Source organism: Bufo gargarizans, unplaced genomic scaffold (assembly GCF_014858855.1).
Source record: "Bufo gargarizans isolate SCDJY-AF-19 unplaced genomic scaffold, ASM1485885v1 original_scaffold_1095_pilon, whole genome shotgun sequence".
In the NCBI taxonomy this organism is placed as follows: domain Eukaryota; kingdom Metazoa; phylum Chordata; class Amphibia; order Anura; family Bufonidae; genus Bufo; species Bufo gargarizans.
In genome coordinates this window covers 66190-83120 of record NW_025334236.1, presented here as the reverse complement: position 1 = coordinate 83120, position 16931 = coordinate 66190, and the positions used below count along the sequence as shown (strand labels likewise).

Below are 16931 nucleotides of genomic sequence, written 5' to 3'. Positions count from 1 at the left end.
TCAGGCGCTTCTGGCGCTTTTTCTGGTTCAAAAGTGGCTTGACCTGGGGAATGCGGCACCTGTAGCCCATTTCCTGCACACGCCTGTACACGGGAGCTCTGGATGTTTCTACTCCAGACTCAGTCCACTGCTTCCGCAGGTCCCCCAAGGTCTGGAATCATTCCTTCTCCATAATCTTCCTCAGGGTCCGGTCACCTCTTCTCGTTGTGCAGCGTTTTCTGCCACACTTTTTCCTTCCCACAGACTTCCCACTGAGGTGCCTTGATACAGCACTCTGGGAACAGCCTATTCCTTCAGAAATTTCTTTTGTGTCTTACCCTCTTGCTTGAGGTGGTCAATGATGGCCTTCTGGACAGCAGTCAGGTCGGCAGTCTTACCCATGATTGCAGTTTGGAGTAATGAACCAGGCTGGGAGTTTTTAAAAGCCTCAGGAATCTTTTGCAGGTGTTTAGAGTTAATTAGTTGATTCAGATGATTAGGTTAATAGCTCGTTTAGAGAACCTTTTCATGATATGCTAATTTTTTTAGATAGGAATTTGGGGTTTTCATGAGCTGTATGCCAAAATCATCAATATTAAAACAATAAAAGGCTTGAACTACTTCAGTTGTGTGTAATGAATCTAAAATATATGAACGTCTAATGTTTATCAGTACATTACAGAAAATAATGAACTTTATCACAATATGCTAATTTTTTTTAGAAGGACCTGTGTATATATATATATATATATATATATATATATACACACACACACACACACACACAATATCTTTGTCTTATTTTAGGTACCTGACTCTGAACATTACTATGAAGACGCCATACTGAATGTATGAAGCTCCTGGATGTAGGAAAACCTTTCTTCTTACTTCTTAGATGAAATCAAGGCTGCCCAAGGACGAATCCTAAAAAACACATTCAAAACTTGAAATCAAATTATTATCTTGAGGCCCTGCTGGTCCTCAAACATTTACAGAGGCCAGGTGTAGTGGCAAATATGTCTGTAAGTAACGTTCTCCTTAGGCAGATAGATCTTGTTGTATCACTTACCAAAATTACGAAAACTACTAAATTTATCTCTCTTAACCCATAGGTTTCTGAGTGGAAAGACAGGATCCAACACACCTATAAAGATACTGCAAGGTTTAACATTGGTGTTCGAAATCACAAGACCGCTACGTAACAAGTTACTTCGTTTGTGCTAACTAGGGAGGAATAAATGGTAAGATTTCCCTTAATCTCAACATTTGAAGTTTAAATGTGGCTTTTCAGTCTTCTCACTAATTTACTTTCCTCCTAGTGGTTTAAAGTTTACTTTACGAAAGTTGGACCAACTCTGATTAAAAGAGACACACCAAAGGACATATTTTTCTTATCAACCAAAGGATTGGAGATTCACAACGTGTCCAATGACATCATTCAGTACCACAGAAAGTAAATATCAAAAATGTCACATATAATTCTTACCCTGTAATGACCATCACCCTACAAGGCCCCCCCCCCCCCCCCATCCTAATGCCTCAGCTCCTCCAATGGATTATAGTGAGCACTCGCCCTGGCACCTACATCGCTTCTGATCCCCGCATGGCCGCCACTGTATCTCCCCATGGTGCGGATCAAAACATGCTAGTGAGGCCCATCCTCGCCACGGCCTGCTATTGGCAGGTTTCCCTTTCAACGGAAATTTGATCCGCGTGGCATGGAGATGCAGCAGCGGTTGCGTGGGGAGCGGGGTAAGTAGAATCCATATGAGCGCTCCAGGCATTGGGCAGTCATTATAGAGGGTTGGATAACCCCTTTAAATTCTAACTTTTGCGACACACATTAATTATGTTTCTCCATATTACTTCCCAGGTATCATGTTCCCAAAATTTCCAGCCAACTTGTCGGGACAATCTGTAAGCGATGGACTGTCCCAAAGTATTCAGACTCTGAAAAGTGTATTTCCGCCACAAAATTTGTCTCGCACTATAATATTACAGCAGAGAGGAGCTACCGGGAAAAGACGCTGACAGACCTATGCTTTTCTTCTCTCCTCATCACTTCCCTTTGCCGTATCAGCGATGGGTTTGTTGTATAAAAGTTCATGAGCTCCTTGACCTCAATGGATGGCCTGCTGCTCCTTATTACCACAGATTCTTCTCAACAAAATTGGCACACAGTGAAGATGAAAAGCTGGAAGATTGCAATCGAATCTCTTGGCTTCAAACGTATGGCCTACTGCAAAGCTTCTTATATGCATCTTAGGGCAATTCGGAAGTCCTCCCTAAAAAAAAGAAAGGTATTTGATTACGATTAACTATCCAGATATGCTCTACATCTCTCAAGATGTAAATGCTGCAGCAGAAGAGGAATCCTCGAGCCCTTGTTAGACAGACAGCATACACGTTTTGCACTACAATTTTGTGGCAGTTTTAAACAGCATTTTGGGGGATGTCCAACCCTGCAGCCAGATATCACTGTAATGACAAATTAGATTATTGAAAATGCCACAAGCAGCAAAAATATAGACTTTGGAATGGAATGTTATAGAAAGAGCACTTGTTATAGCGGTTGTCCTGGAATTTATAATGACCTGTCCGAATCCTGGCACCCCCACACTGCAAGAAGAAATTACGTGGATGGAACTTTAACGTAGGGTTGTTGCGGGTATCGAAATTTCGATACCCAATCGATACTTTTGTCCCGGTATCGATACGATACCGGGATTTCCATTTTTTCGATACTGGGCTGCGCTTCTGCGCAGTCTAGTATCTCTGAACATGAGCGCGCTGCTGTCGGTGCCCAGGACTAATAGTAAGTGCTGGGACACCGCTGGACGCCACTCTGTGTAGCCTAATACTTAAAGTCTGGAGTCTGGACCCAGGAAAAGTAGTCTAACACATAATACAGGAGGCGGGTGCCAGCAGCAGAATCGCATTGCCGGCACCCTGCCTCTGACAGGGAGCTGTGTAGCACCTGAGGGGTTAACTGCCGCTGATCTGCCAGTACCCGCCTCCTGTAATTATGATTGGTGTCACAGTGCGCCCCCCCCCCCCCTCAAAATCATGTGCCGGCCCCTCTCAACCCCCCAGTATTAAAATCATTGTTGGCAGTGGCCACAGGGTCCTTTCCCCTCCCCCTCATTGGTGGTGCAGTGGCAGCTTCTGATCGGAGCCCCAGCAGTGTAAGCCTGGGGCTCCTATCGGTTACCATGGCAGCCGGGACGCTACTGAATCGCTGGCTGCCATGGTAACATCCCTGATGCTGTGTGCACAGAGCAGCAGGGACAGTGTGAAGTCCTATTCACCCTGATCTCTATCAGGGTGAATAGGACAAGGGATGAAATAAATCCCAGGTTCTAGCCCCTAAGGAGGGGGAAATAGTTATTAAATAAAAAAAGTGTAAAAAATAAACAGATAAGTAAAAAACAAAAAACAAAAAAAAAAACCAAAATATGAAGTATAAATCACCCCCTTTTCCCAATTTCACATAGAAAATGTATAAATAATAAACATATTACATATTGCCACGTCAGAAAAGTCCAAACTATTAAAATATTTAAAAAAAAATATATGCAGTGAACGCCAGAACAGAAAAAAAATTATAAAAACTGTGCCATTCTCCATTTTTTTAAATGCGGAATGCACGTGGCTTTTTTGGTTTATTTTTTTCCGCGTGGTATCGAGTATCACAATACTTTTTCATGGTATCGAAAGCGAATCAAAAATTTGGTATCGCAACAACTCTACTTTAACGGACCGTGAATGGCCATGGACACGGACTTTAACAAGACTATTCATTTGTTGGGGCCTGGGATGGGTGGGTTTATGAAATAAAGTTAATGTTATTTTTTTAATTAATATACCTTTGTGTTTTTTGGGGTCTGTGTTTGTCAAATAAAGTTCTATTTTAAATGTAAAATGTTGTGGTGGTGGCTTCAAGTTCATTACACTGCAGATAAACACTATTGGGAGTCATTTTATCTAACTGGTGTAAAAGTAGAAATGGATTAGTTGCCCATATCAACCAATCAGATTCCAGTTTATTTTTGAAGGGAGCTATTAAAAAATTGAAAGGCGGAATCTATGAGCAAGTAAGCATGTTCTACTTCAAACCTGTTTAATAAATTACCTCATATGCCCTGTACAATAGGAGTCGGGGGGCTAGGGATTCTGCAGAGCCCATGGGGTGTTACGGAGCACTACTAATGCATACCAAGGAAGTTGTAGTTTAAATCACCAGGATGAAACCTACCCGGCAGCAGGTCTGCTTTACTAGGGTTGATCCTGTTGCAAGAGCCTCTTAAAAGGGTTTTGGCAAGAATTTGAATTGGGCAGCTGGGCTTAGGGCTGGAAATGGGCACCGTTCTGCAGTTCAGGAAGGAGACCGGGCATCGGCTCACCCTAGCATTATAGTGCACCCCAGCTGGACTGGAGTCTGGACTGGTGACCCTGCTGGATCAGGTCAGCTCTGGACTGGTCAGCCTGGTCACAGTGCGATGCCTGATGGCAGAGGAACAGGACAGGAACATTTTAGACAGCTTTCAAACTAGTAACTGATCAGGCATATCCCCATGCATTCTGAATGGAGAGCGATCCGTTCAGGGTGCATCAGGATGTCTTCAGTTCAGTCAAATTGACTGATCAGGCAAAAGATAAAACCGTAGCATGCTACGGTTTTATCTCTGGCGAAAAAAACTGAAGACTTGCCTGAATGCTGGATCCGGCCTTCCGGTCTACGCATGTGCAGACCGGAAAAAAAAGGTGACACCGGAAAGACGGATATGGCATTTCAATGCATTTTTATGACTCATCAGAAATTTTTAAGACTAATCCGGATCCTAATCAGTGTTACTAATGCCATCAGTTGGCATACGTTTGTGACGGAACTGCTGGCCGGATCACTCTGCCGCAAGTGTGTAAGTAGCCTTACAAAGTGCAGACATAGAAAACTAAAGGATTTAATCCAGTCACAACTGATGTTTCTCTGACTGCTGCAGAACTCCCTTATACACACCCCAGCTGCTGCAAAACAAACATCCCAATGCGCTCCCCAGCTGCTGCAAAACAAACATCCCAATGCGCTCCCCAGCTGCTGCAGAACATCCCAATGCGCTCCCCAGCTGCTGCAGAACATCCCAATGCGCTCCCCAGCTGCTGCAGAACATCCCAATGCGCTCCCCAGCTGCTGCAGAACATCCCAATGCGCTCCCCAGCTGCTGCAGAACATCCCAATGCGCTCCCCAGCTGCTGCAGAACATCCCAATGCGCTCCCCAGCTGCTGCAGAACATCCTAATGCACTCCCCAGCTGCTGCAGAACATCCTAATGCGCTCCCCAGCTGCTGCAGAACATCCCAATGCGCTCCCCAGCTGCTGCAGAACATCCTAACACACACCTCAGCTGCTGCACAACCTTATAATACACATTTCCACTTCTGGAGCACATCATAATCTGATGCTAGAGAACATATAAAGCTTAAATCACTTCTGTGTTAAGGCCTCATTTCAGGATATGGTCATAAATGCTGGGCACAATTTTATAGATTAGATAGAAAGCCGTCAGATCTCATCAGAGTCAGTGGGATCCGTCAGGTGTAGTTGTCCATGAACTGCCAGATCCGGAACTACGGTGATTTTCGTTTTTGTGCTCCTATTGACAGAGCGGAGCAGTGAACATCGCCAGCACAGATGTGAACAAGGCCTAAGGGTACTTTAACACCTGCGTTGTGAGGATCCGGCATTCATTTCTGTTGCCGGAAGTGCATGCCGGATCCGTCAAAACGCATATAAACATTTTAATATTTTTTCGCCTGATCCGGTACTCCGGCGCCATAAGTAAATACCGGACCCGGATATCCGTATGACAACGCACATTGTTTTTTTTTTTTTTTTTTTATCGGATCCAGAGTACGGATCTGTCCAAACAGCGGATCCGTCTATTCTGTTGTCATACGGTTTTAAACAGAATGACGGATCCGGTATTCAAGTTTTCAAACATCCAACAAAATCAATTCATATGCAAATAATACAGTGGCTATACAATCCAAGCGAAGGTCACTTACCCTCAGAAGCTCACTCTGAAGACTGCAAAGATGATGCCGGACCACCTTCACTTTGGCTTCCATGCTCTAATCCTTGTTTCCAGATGGAGAAGACGTCTCAGAGCCAGACAGCGTCGCTATTGGGTGCATCCAATAACCTCTGCAAGAGTAACAGAAGGAGCCTTTGAAGTTGTTTTTTTTTTTTCTGAATTGAGGAATTATCCTGAAAAGTTTAAGAATTACATAAGGGGGTACTCCCATCTTTCTACTTTATCCTCACCTGCAGTCACTCTTCACTTCCTGGTTTTCTGCAGATAAGGCTGGGCGGGCTTAGGCAGCTAGAGAAAAGCCTGGCCACACCTCCTTATGACATCACAGGCAGCCTGCAGTGTCTGATTCCTGCCCCCACCCCCACCCCTGCTGGGGATCCTGTAGCCTATACAGTTTTACACACAAAACCCCATTCTGAGCAGCAAAACAATAATTCCATACTATACATCAGCCCAAAAGCATGTCAGCTTGTAGCCAAATGATCTGTGCTTTTGCCTCCCCTAAAACAATACCATCCCCCACCCGCCAGCACGGTACTTTCACACTATTCTTTTTCGGCATAGAGTTCCGTCATAGGGGCTCAATACCGGAAACAAAACGCATGAGTTTTATCCCCATGCATTCTGAATGGAGAGAAATCCGTTCAGGAGGCATCAGGACGTCTTCAGTTCAGTCTCTATGACTGTTCAGGACTGGAGATAATACCGCAGCATGCTACGGTTTTATCTCCGGACAAAAAAAATGAACACTTGCCTGAATGTATTAGTGCCGGGCACGGCATTCAAAATACCGGAATGCCGGATCTGTCCTTCCGATCTGCGCAAGCGCAGACCGAAAAAAAAAAATGCCAGATCCGTTTTGCCAGATGACACCGGAAAGACGGATCCGGCATTTAAATGCATTTTTCTGACTGATCAGGATCCCGATCAGTCTTACTAATGACATCAGTTGGCATAGTCAAGTTTTGCCGGATCCGGCAGGCAGTTCCTGCGACGGAACTGCTTGCCGGATCACTCTGGTGCAAGTGTGAAAGTAGCCTTAGACCATCTATCTGTATAGATGCATATACAGCTCTGCTATATCTATATTCGCCAGTACCCTCTAGCACTCTGGCAAAAGTACATAGGGACTGCAGGTGGGATAACTACATGGCGGATGATAGGTGTAGTAGTAAACAGCACTACTACACCTAGCGTACACCATGCAGTTATCCCACCTGCAGTCCCTATGTACTTTTGGATAGGGACTGCATTTGAGCTAACTACATGGAGGATGATAGGTGTAGTAGTGAACAGCACTACTACACCTAGCGCCCATCGTGCAGTTATCCCACCTGCAGCCTCTATGTACTTTTACATACTTTTGCACACTGGACATGTGTCTCTCCACAGCAAGTTTTTCATCACCTTTCCTGAACACATAATTCTGACTCTGATAAACATTATAGGCGTCCAGTAATGGTTAAATGTGGAAGAAATAAAAATGTACTGACCCCTCTGAGGATTCAAAGCCAAAGTGCTCGCTCCCAACACAGAGCTCTTACCAGTCAGCCACAGCGTCTTTACTAGTCTCAAATTCCAGTGCTGCCACCTACAGATTACACATGGAATAGACTAGCAAGCTGACCAGAGGTCCCGATTACTGTGCACCTGACATGGTGAATTACCACCACCTCGATGGAAAATCTGACCCCCTCAGAAAAAAAAAAAAAAAGATGGCTGTCGATGATTCTATGTGTTTGGGGGGGGGAGGTGTTTTTGCCACATGAAGCAAAAGTTGGAGATTAAATCTATCTGCTCTGAGAGACAGTCACTGGACATGTGTCTGTCCACAGCAAGTTTGAAGAGAACACAAATAAACCAGCAACATTGATCAGCTTTGCTGAAAACATAATTCTGATTATGATAATGTTTATTGGCGTTCAGTGTTAAATATGGAAGAAATAATAAGGTGCCTGAAGAAAAAAATATTAACGACTCTACAGGGATTCAAACCCATGGTGCTAACTTACAAGACTGACAACTTACCAGTCTGCCACAGAAACTATTCATAGGGGTAAGCTGTTCTTTCTATGCTCATAAGGTGTCATACAGCACCAACATACTGGAGCAGATCACAGTGTCTTACATCGATACTGAAAATGGTATCATGCCATAACTTCTTGGGCTATGCTCTGGTCTTAGCATGCCAAGCCCAGTCAGTCAAGGGAGCTGGGAGGGGGTGGGGGAGTCTGCAGAGCCTGTGGGGGTGTTAGCAAGAGCACCTAAAGCATACCAATACAGTTATGGCTTTACTCAACAGGCTGAACCCTACCAGGCAGCATGTCTGCTTCAATAGGGTTGATCCTGGTGACAAAGCCCCTTTAAAAGATTTCTGTCACTATGGGATTGGTTCACTTATTCAGAACAGAAACCTCTTTAATCAAATCCCAGTGCTGCCACCTACAGATTACAACTGGAATAGACTAGCAAGCTGACCCGAGGTCCCGATTACTGTGCAACTGACATGGTGAATTACCATCACCTCGATGGAAAATCTGACCCCTCAGGAAAAAAAAGAAAAAAGATGGCTGTCGATTCTATGGGAAATATAATAAAATGAAATAAAATAATATTACAGACACATACTATTGATATTTCTAGTTGATTTGCAGTGTAAATGCAAGTGGATTAAGCAGAATATATTTTGGAGGGAAGAATCTGGATTTTTCCCTCCAAAATGTGAAACTATGAATGTTTCCCTTTGACATATCAGGTGTAGCTATAAACTCCTGCCACGGTTTTCTTAATGTGTTTAAAATCTGCTTGGTCATTACTGAATGCAAGCCTGCCGCATGCAGTGCATCATTCAAAAATTGTCTGCGCAATTTGTCTCCAGACATTGCTCCTCAGAGAACTCGATTCAAGGAAGTAGATTACAGTCTCCCAGAGAGGCACAGTACCATCGCATCGCTTCCGTTTTCTTTTTGGGCAACGTATTAGCCCAAAATACCGTGGCGTCCAATAGCGCTCTTCTCTGGCACTTTGCTGTCCTGTATGGGGATGAACAATATGATGACCGCTCCTCTCCATGTTCGCTGCATGTAATAGCATACGGATGGAGTAGAGTTAACACTCCTGTTTACTGGGATTACTGAGTTTTGTTATCTAATCTAATCTAAGCAAACACCTTCAATTGCTTTTCAATGGCTTTTGTCTCAAGATAACAAGATGAGTAAATGTTAAAGGGGGTATTAATTATAGATATTTATGCAAATCTCAATAATTAATATTCATAAATAGGCGTAATCGTCTGGTGATGACTCCGCCTATTTATGCCTTAATGAACAACAATTTACTGTTGATTACCTTAGTCTAATCACCAACTACACTTACTGCATGCGCCTTACTGACTACCGCTAGTACTCACACGTTACACAATAGGTGTGAATGACAACGTATTTATTAATTATACACTAGTAACACAATGCCAATAATATACTACCTCTATTGCGGCAATACTTTACAACAATAAAGGTATTATTATGTTTATAACTATATATATCTATAACAAGGGGATAGATATATATCGTTATAACAGCGCACTACAATATAAATACACACACTAATACAATATACTAACACGGTTCTAACTATACAGCACAATCCCAAATTCCACCCCACATAGTATTCATACACACAAATATCAGAAACCAACCCGCCTTACTAATCACTGTCCCTACGGGGTACAAGGGGTATGAACGCAGGGGATATCAGGTCTTGGGACAGGGGATGAAGGTATTGTATGGGGGCAGTAAAGGTATGAGGGGAATAGGGGAACCAAGGGAGGGTTATGAGGGTGTATAGGGGGGTAAATAGGGTATAGGAGGGTGTATTGTAGGGGGGGTAGATAGGGTATAGGAGGGTATATCGTTGGTGGTATAGGGGGGTAGATAGGGTATAGGAGGATATCGTTGGTGGTATAGAGGGGGGGTTGATACTTATGGTTTCTTGCTCGTTGTCCAGGGGGGGCTCGTTTGTCCGGGGATGATTCTCCTGCTGGGGTGGTCGTCCTGACTACTGCAGCGTAGCGCTGCTGGACTATTTAAGTCCAGCAGCGCTCGCTCCCGAGGCCGCCCGTCCCGCGGCGCGCATGCGCGCCGTCGGCCCGAACACGTGGGCCGGCGCGGTGATATGACGTCACCGCGCCGGCCCGCGCCTCCCAGAGCGCGCTTCTAGGCGTAGGATTCCTTTCATCCTCCGCCTGTAGTCCCCTGCATACCTCGCGGTGCGATAATTATTGCGCCGGAGGTATGCAGATAACAGAGGGAGGGATGTTTGTTTCCCTCTCTCTGTTATGTTAACTATCCCCAGCAGCTGGGGATAGTTAAATACCAAAAGGCATCGGATCTCTATTGATCCCATGCCTTTTGATGTCACCAGAGGCTGGACATGATTGTCCAGCCAGCTGGTGACCTTCCTCATCCCCTGCAGGGATGCAGGAGGAGGGGGGGGGGGGGTCACATATTGTCTGATACTATATGTGTATGGATGCTTGGGGCACATCCATACACATATATATCTATATCCATATATATATATATGTCTATCTAAATACATATATGTATATTCATTGATGTTTGGGGCACATCCATGAATATACAGCTATACACAGGGCACAAACATTAAGCCCATCCATACCTGTATCTATACATATACATGGAGATGCAGGCCGAAAAGGGGCCAATATACATCTCCGTGCATATCCACAGATCCCACCCGGACGAGCCCATGGACAAGGGCTAATATATATGTATATATGTCAAGGCATATATACATATATATTTAAATATGACACTTCCCTCAACAATCCCCCTGTTGTCGGGAATACGACAATAAACATTTTGGGGGAAGGGTTGGGAGGCATTTGCCTCCTCAATCGTAGCCTTGGTGACAGTTCAGGGAGGACTAAAGTAATCTGACTCTTAGGTACCTAGACATCACTCATCGTGTATAACATCTCCATCCTGCCTCTCATTAAAAGGTCTCCATCCACCGAATACACCATCTTCTTCTCCTTGGATAACTTTCTTGGTATCTTATGATCTTCAGGTGACTGCCACTCCCAACGTAGTTTATGCCTGACTCCGGAACGGCTTCACCCTTGCAGTCTTTTGATCACTCCACTCAGCGACCGTGTATGGTCTTTTCTTTCTCTTTGCCAGTGTTGCTTTCCCGGCGTCAGTCCCCCGCAATGTCAGTGCCAGTCCTTCGGTGTCAGTCACTCCCAATGATTCTGGAATGACTTTACCCTTATGTAGCACCTCCTTCTGGGGTACTGACGGCCGTAGGTTGGCCTTTTAACACAATTACGAATTATCTTGATTGAAGACTTAGTTGTTCGAGAGGTTCTCCCATGGACAGATACGTAGATATTTATAAGGCAGGACAGAGTTTCTGGTGAGGGGTGATGTCATAGTACCTAAATTCTAACCGCGGGAAGGAACCCCGCACTACCACCATTCAGTCCAACCCTTACAAAAAGTCACCATTGTCGATGTTAAAGTGGCAAATGCTTTGGTAATGAGGGGCCTGACCCTAGGGAAACTACTCTTCCCCACTCACACAAACAGGTCCCATCCCTCCCCATACAGCCTAATTCAATTTAGTGTGTACCCATAGAGGCTCCAGCAACCTGGCTTATCTCTCTACACCTCCAAAGATGCCGGTAGTTAACAGACTTCCGTGTCATTGGGAAATGACTATAGGATGCAAGTGTGCGTTCAACCATAATGTAGTATGGCCGTCGCACAATTGCACCCAGAGCCTCCACGGGCACACAAGGAACTCACATGCTTATCATCAATATGAATCTATACACAGTATAACGGTTACAGAGTGGCCTAGGATATATCCCGAACCCTTATACGAAACTCTACTATATTATAACACACACATATATATATATATAATGCTATGAGGTTACAGAATGTCCTTTGGATTTTCATCCTGATCCTCATAGGAAACAGTATGTCCATACAGTCTCTGGCTTCAGGACTTTGTTGGAGCTAAGTCCTGAGCCTCCTACGATTGACTTCATGAAGCTCTGTCTGGTTCTGGTTTAGGTGGTCCGCAAGTCTCTTGACCCTCCTGTAGATTAGACACAGTCCCGTGTACATGATGATTACCAGAACCAGAAGAACTATCACCGGGTGTATCAATAGATTAAAGAAGGATGTTGCCTTGGGACTGTAGCCGAACAGACTTTCCCACCAGGAAACTTTGGAGTCCTTGTCCAAGGCGGTAGTGATTGCCGTTATTTTGTTCTTGTCGTGGGTCAGTTGGATGGTGGCCCGTTTCTCAGTTTCTCGAAGATTCTGAAGTATTTCGTCTTCTTGGCTGAAGTCTAGTAGGAGGTGTTTGAGCTCTATCCCAAAACCAAGAGGAATCCTCTGGAGTCTCACCGGAACGTCAGGGCGGATGTCGAGTCTCTTCTCCGGGGTGATTGGTGTCCTTCCTTGTAGCTCTGCGACATCTAAACCTAGGACGGGACTAAGGGTGCAATACGCTCCAGGGAGGAGTTCTCCTCTCTCGGTGCAATTAGTTCCATAAATGGTGTAAGACATATTTTGCCTCTGGTACCAGCACCAATACCCTTGCCCCAAGTATTTAGGGGAGGAGGGCATTGGGCTGGCCTTAATCTCACAGGACCCCTCGGTGCTCCAGCACTGGTGTCTTAACACCCGATCCTGACCACCTTGACAGAGGATGGCATCCTCTTTCTTCCAGCATCCCTCTGTGTCTAACAGATAAGGATGGCCTCCCTCATAGGTTAGAACGCCCGAGGGGAGCTGTGGATGAAGCACCGTCTGGTTATTTATGACAATCCCTAGGTTAACTGCACTGTAACCCTGTCTAAGATGACCAGATACCGGAGCCAATGATGACGCAGTGCAAGTGAGGTTCCTACAGCCATGCCACTGTACTACCCACCAGTTGGTGTGATTGGCTGCAAAAGGAGATATAAGAGGACTTACCCGTTGGCGGAGGTTAAATGGAAAGTGGCCGCCGTACAACGATGATACAATATGTTTAAGGTTGCCTGAGAGTTCACTCTGGACTTGCATACACGCCAGAGCGAGCTGAGCTCTATCCTGTTCTTCCAAGAGACCCACAACTAACCTTCTAAACTTCTCTCGTAAAGCAGAAGATAGAGAGGTAGTGGCATCTATGTGCGAATGCTGCAAACCCTCTAAGACGTGGTTTACATCAAGCTGGGTCTCGAATCCTTCTCCGGCGTGTCGCGCAACATCCCCAAGTTTACCTCTCAGGACTTCCATATCCATAGTGTTCAGGGCGCCCACTCCCAATGCACCTCCGCCTAGTCCCATGGCTATCAGATCTCTTCTTCCCCTTTGATTCCTGTGTATGAGATCATCCTTTCTTACCTCTTGCCCCGCCTCTATCCAACCTCTTATCATGTCAATTTGGTTCCTCACAAACTCCCCACATCTGTGATCCCATTGGTCGACTCGGAAGTCATCTACGGAAATTCTCCAAGTAAAAAGGACGAATTTTGTCCCCGTGATGATCTTCCATGGGGATGACAGTTGAGGAGCTATAGGATCTGCCAATTGATGGATAGGGGCGTTGCAAGAGTCTAAATGCATTTTTACAGGTTGGAGACCTGTTGCTTCATAGGGGATCCTCACCACGGTTACACAAACTTGCCCTCTACCTTTGAACGGATACCATTGGTCACTTTCTCCAACCTGTAGCACTAGTTTTCCTACGGGTTTGGATTTAGACAGATAGACCCATTGTGTAAAGGTCCAGCACCCTTCATCTACTGCCTCGCAAAAAGGCCATCTAAACGAACCATCTATATTGATGTCAAAGTTAATATCCCTGCCACTGGGGTCTTTCCAATCGGAAGACACATACCTCCCCCGGTATTCCTCATTCATAGGGGTACCGTCCATCCATACATCCACTGTAGGGGTATCCACTCCATTGCACACCAAATCCCATCTCCAGGGATTAGTGTCCAAGGTTACCATCTGGGTATCTTGTTCCCAGTGGGCATAGGTGATGAAATAATATCCAGTCACCTCCTGAACACACTTGTCTCTCATGATGGTGATCATAAAAGACCGTATGGATGGAGATCCCCTTAACTGAGCATACCTGAGATCCTTGGCATCTGTCCGTACTTTTAAAATGGTGGCTCGGTAAAAGCCTTCCAGTTTTACCGGACCACTCTGGTCATTCCATAGGACCTGGCCAGAGTTACTGCAGTTTAACTTTAGCATCATTATACTGGTTCGTATGTAATCTGTGGACACATGTCCCTGAACATAACTGGATTCCCTAGTGATAATCATCTGGGAATCTCTTAACATACAATAAGCTTTTAGGGTGCCCTTTATCGGAATGGGTCTGTCAAAATATGTCCTTACCCTCAGCCCATCTTGGCTATCCCTCCTTATGAAGGTAGCTTTAAGGATATACCAGCCACTATATTCTGCACCCGTGACATCCTCGGGGTTCAGAACCCCCTCCTTGGTACACAACACTGTGGTAGTGTTGGCTTCCACTTGTTTGTAAGGGTGTAAGTGAGGGTCCCTAGACACCCATCTTAAGGAACTCATAGGAGTAGGGTCAGAGTCCCGAAAATGTCTGAATTCTTTGAGGCAGAGGGCATGTAAATCATGTTGTATGGCAGACACATTCTCCACAGGGGTATAATGTTGAATTACACCTTGGGCAAAACTCTCCCTCTGGAAACCATACAGATACCACTGTCCTGGTGTAAAGGAAAAGTTCTCGTATGGTTTCAGGATTTTGCCCTCCAAACATTCCACCATTAAAAGGCCGGGTTTATTCATAGATATGTCAGCCATATCATTATTAACTCCCAGGCCCTCCCCCGAAGAGGTTGAGCCCGCCATCATCATGCTTACCACCAGTGCCACAAGTTGGGGATATGCCATGTTCAGAGGATTTCTATATCTTTTCAGGCTAGTCGTAACCTTGGTGAGTCTCCCTCCCGTGATCTGTTAATTCAATGTGTATGTAATTAGTTTCATGGATCCACCCTCGACCCACCAAACCCCCCCCCCCCCCCCCGTTTACCCAACTGTGTGAGGGTTATGTTATTGTATTGGGGAGGCTCGGGTGGCCTTGGCCTGGTCGATATGGATCCATAAAACTCCCTGTCGCCTACGTGACTTTTTCTTGGTTGTCATCGGCCTTTGCACCTTTAGCATGGTCTCACCCATTACTTCAAGGACCTGATAGGGTCCTTCCCAGTTTGCATCCCAGGGACCGGCCCGACGGAAGATTTTCACCATCACCAGCTCTCCTACAGAGGACATTGGTGTTTCCCCCTGTAGATACGGTCTGTGTAGCCGTATTGCTGCATGAGGCAATAACTCCTTCAGGTTTAGTTGTACCTGTTGGAGAAACAGGTCTCTGGCGATGGCGTTCTTCACTGGTTCTGACACCAGGGGTTCATTGGGCAGGCATAAGGGCTTTTTGCGTCCGGTCATTAGTTCGAACGGGGTGATACCGGTACTGGTAGCCTCGGTAGCTCGGATTCCCATGAGCACGGCTGGCAGAGAGGTTACCCATGAGGAACCTTTCTCCAGTAGTGCTTTAGAAAGTCGTGTTTTTATGGTCCGGTTCATCCGCTCCACGATGCCCGCTGACTGAGGGTGGTAAGGCACATGAAATCTTTGCTTTATGTCTAAAAGACCACAAAGCTCTTTCATTACCTTACCCGTGAAATGGGTCCCTCTGTCTGACTCTATCAATCTGGGAATACCCCATCGTGACAGAACTTGTTCCCAGAGAACACGGGCAGTGGTTGTAGCCGAATCGTTGACCGTGTGGATGGCTTCTACCCATTTAGAGAAAACATCCACTACCACCAGTGCATAACGATAGTTACGACTTCCTGTTGGTAAAGGTCCTATAAAATCTATTTGTAGTGCGGACCATGGACCATCTGCAGGAGGAACTCGCTGCAACACCGGCTTCAGGGCTGACGCCCTTGGGTTAACCTGAGCACATACCAGGCACTGTTGTGTTACTTCCTCTACCGTGTTGGACATTCCCGGCCAGTATAATTTGTCTCTCAGGAGAGACAAGAGTTTATCCCGGCCCAGGTGTCCAAACAGTTGGTGGTTCAATCTGGTCAGTTCTGCTTGCAGATGCTGTGGAACCACGGGAAGAGGGAGCTGTTGTGTACCGGCATCATAACACAGGATCCCTTGCTGTCTTGACCAGGGATGCTGTGGAGATGTGAGGTGTGTCATTAGAAGAGGGTCTTTTGCTTGTTCCTCCTCAAATGACACCGGGCCTTTACTCAGGTTGGTACGAACTGCAATCTGGTAGGCCGGTAGCGGCTCAGTGTCTGTTTCCTGAAGGATCCCAGACACTGCCGCTAGTTTGGCCAATTCATCCGCCTTGTTGTTACCTAGCGTCAAAGGCTCATCCCCTTTCTGATGCGCAGGGATTTTTATGATGGCTGCTTCCGCCGGGTGTGCCATGCCCCATTCCCAAAGTTCTTTTAGGACAGACAAATGCGCCAGAGGTTTGTTTTGGCTATCCACAAATCCTCGTCTTTTCCACGTGTCCAGGTGCAGGGTGAGAGAGTGAACTACATATGAACTGTCGCTATATATAGTTCGTTTCCCTGGGGGTTGAAGAAGCAAGGCTTTCTTGACCGCCTCCAGTTCCGCCCGTTGTGCCGACATGTGACCCGGTAACTTGACAAGATTCTGGGTACCTGTGGTCTCATCCAGCACAGCAGATACATGTGACATAGGTCCCATCCATGAAAAATCGAGAGCCATCAACGAAGATGACTCTGTCTTC

General features: G+C 45.7%; 1 long non-coding RNA gene across 2 annotated transcripts; it reads right to left on the bottom strand.

The window, feature by feature from the left end:
- Positions 1–725: 725 nt before the first annotated feature.
- Positions 726–7853, bottom strand: LOC122922967. Of its 2 annotated transcripts, XR_006387216.1 has the most exons (4): positions 7565–7853; positions 6043–6181; positions 1049–2264; positions 726–903 (listed from the first exon to the last, which is right to left on the bottom strand). It is a non-coding gene; the product is annotated as an uncharacterized LOC122922967 (long non-coding RNA). The 2 variants fall into 2 exon arrangements; XR_006387215.1 differs by lacking the exons at positions 726–903; positions 7565–7853 and adding an exon at positions 6302–6321 and having other exon boundaries at positions 1411–2264.
- Between the last annotated feature and the right edge of the window lie 9078 nt (positions 7854–16931).